The sequence below is a fragment of the Tetranychus urticae genome, chromosome 3 (genome assembly GCF_039701765.1).
Source record: "Tetranychus urticae isolate SD_2017Ah chromosome 3, NJAU_TeUrti_SD_1.0, whole genome shotgun sequence".
Taxonomy (NCBI): Eukaryota; Metazoa; Arthropoda; class Arachnida; order Trombidiformes; family Tetranychidae; genus Tetranychus; species Tetranychus urticae.
The window spans coordinates 538,459-541,453 of NC_142960.1; the positions used below are offsets into that span (position 1 = coordinate 538,459).

General features: G+C 31.5%; 1 long non-coding RNA gene across 1 annotated transcript; it reads left to right on the forward strand.

The window, feature by feature from the left end:
- The first annotated feature begins 1,167 nt into the window (after nt 1–1,167).
- Nucleotides 1,168–2,214, forward strand: LOC149093114 (uncharacterized). The gene is made up of 3 exons (XR_016199507.1): nt 1,168–1,303; nt 1,544–1,616; nt 1,938–2,214. It is a non-coding gene; the product is annotated as an uncharacterized LOC149093114 (long non-coding RNA).
- The last annotated feature ends 781 nt before the right edge of the window (nt 2,215–2,995 follow it).

A 2,995-nucleotide genomic window follows, 5' to 3' on the forward strand; every position in this document is an offset into this window, starting at 1 on the left:
GTTTAATTTAGCTAAAGTAAACAATAAATGACATTATTAGGTGTAAATAGCAGAACAATATTTGAAAATTTGTATAGAGGAGCTCAAATTGAGTTAAGCATCAATTTCATAAGTCTTTAAAACAGAGAATTTTATTTCCCAAAATAAAATTGCGTTTTCTTTAGCCATCAAAAGTTACCTTGGAAAAATAAGTTTCATGAAAAATCTTGTCCCATAATTTGATAAAAATGGCAATCGAAGTTTGCACTTTGACCTCGATTTTCTCAAAAACTGTCATTCGGGAGAAATTTATAATTTTGATATCACTAATGAACTTAATTTTTATGGGCCTACAAATTGACAAAGTTCCAATTTTCAACTCGAAAGTCAGGATTTTTACACATACATCTTTCAGAAATTCATTTCCTTGATTTTACAAACTAATCATTCAACTAATGGTATTTGAGGTGCGACCGGATGAAACTTTTTGCGAATGAATCAATTCAAATGAGCTAAATACAAAATTTGAAGTTAATTGGTCCACAGTGTGACTTAATTAAGTGGATCATAAAGAGGAAATAAGGAAACAAAACTTGACGATAGAACAGCTAGTTGGTGAAAAGTTTCATAGAAAATAAGGTTAAACTTCAAAACTTTTGGCAAAATTTGGCAAAGATTGCTTGCTCTGATTTTTCATGAAATAGAATGAATAAAGCAACCGTAGCGTTCGATATATCGACATAATTCGATACATAATGTCCTACTATATATTACTTCATTTGCTTTAAATTTCAAATTTTTGCTCATCAGTTTTGTGCTTCTAGTCACACACTTCATGCATTGCATTCATAATTATCGTCAGATTAATCAAAAAATATTGTAAGGTCTACTGTGATTGTTTGATATTTGGTTACCTTTAAATGCCAGTTGCATTTTATTTTCTTACTTCAAACGACTTTAAAGGTGCGTAGAAGTTCAATCAGCAAGTAAATTTCGATAATATTGAGGGTTGGTAGCGACATATTGCTATGTCAATAAAGTCATATATTTGAAAAATTATGTTGAGATGTCACAAGCCGAGTCTGTACAAATAGCAATGACTAATTTTTGTCAAGTTTTGTTTGTAGAAAAACTATTTACCAAACGTTGCATCTGTTAACTGTGAAAGAAGAAGTATTTAAAGACGGAAACTAACACCCTTTTTCAGAAGTTATAATTTACGTTTAACATCAATCGTTTTAATCTTAAAATTTGTTAGTGTTTCCATTGATATAGCAAAATGGAAAGTTTGCTTTTGCGTTTCTTCTTGTTTTCTATCCTAACTGTAAGTATGAAATGCTACAAAAGTGTACAGTAATGCAAAAAGTAATTTATTTTTAGACACCAAAGTTAATCGATACTTACATCGACTGACTAATAAATTTGTAGTAATGATATTAATGCATTACAGTTATACTAATGCGTTTCCTTTCCTGTTTGCTCCTCATTTCTTACCTCATCTTACGTGAGATTTATCTGTCTGCTGCTTTGATATTAGCATTTAACAATTTTTTCTTTATTGTAGTGTATCTTGCTTACAGTTACTAACGGTCAAAAATGCGAACAGATTTGTGGTAAAGACAAGTGTTGTGCCGTTTGTAAGTATTAATTTTTTCAGTCATATTATACATCTGCTTCGGAGTTCAATGTATTTCTGCTGTGATAATACTCCTTCGTCCAAATCATCCATGCCTATGTATTCACGGTTGAAGGTTATGCTTATAATATTTTATAGGTGCATACATCCTTCTTAACGTACATCCTTTCGCGTTTTGAGTCTGGTTTAAACAATGAGTATCTTTTGACAGAAAAGGCATTATTTTTTACATAATTTTACGAATCTTTGATTTTTTCAAACTTTAATGTACATGCAAGTTTGTTAACTCGATAGCATTTTTCTGATTTGAAACTAATATAAGATCCATCGGCTGCTGGTCCAGGATATGCATGCAAAGATAACGGAAGTGCTGATTGTGGATATTTTGGCTCCTACGGATTGGATCCCTGCCCATGCACACGCGAAAACATTAAAAGAGCCAAACCTTAAGAATACATTCAAAGGGATAGTTCTCGCATGTAGCCGTGGACCAGTTGACTCTTTTTCCCAATCAAGATTATTGCAATAATGTTATTGTTCAGTTCACATTGTGTTGCGTAGATTGAATAAATAAATTTTCTTAGCACTCATTAAATAAACTGCATCATGATTTACATTAAAGAAAATCGGAAAAACTCTCGCTAACCACCGTATTTCAACGATCCAACAATCGCTTCGTTATTCGTTTGCAACAAAAAACAAACATTGTAGAACTTCAAGTTTCATATCAGATTTTATTAAAGTTCAAAGTTAATTTTGATCACCATTATTGAGTGAAAATTTAATATGACATGGTGAAAATAAGCAAAGTCATGTTCGTTAAAATCCGAAACTTTCACAGTTTTGTTCCACTAAAACGCAACGCCTTTCAAATTAAGATACACTAATTTCATGAAAAGGGCATTGGCAAACCAATCAAAAATTACTAAGGGTATTGGTGTCGCCCCAATTTTTTCCTTTGACATATTTTTGACAGATTTGATACAATCTGCAATAACAGACCTTTGTCACAGAAACATAACTTTATTTTTAAAATAAGTGCCTATTCTGATTGGCATGTAAAATTCACAACAGAAAATGCGTTTCATAAAAAACTTATTCTATTACTGTTCAAGAGGCGACTTGTCGACTTAAAAATAATCCTAATGATGTAATGAATTCAGATTGACCTCTAACATAAGCAGCGATTTCCGACAAAAAGTCTTTTTGGGCAAGTTGTGACACTCTAGGATTAACCTTGCTTGAGTTATTCACATTTAAGTTTCCAAACTTCGTTATCTGAATTTTTACTTTTTATGGAAATTCGAATTTTTTATGCTCATTGAGGCTAAATCGAAACTTTTTGGCAACGAGATTGCATCTTATACAGTAAAAATTGAT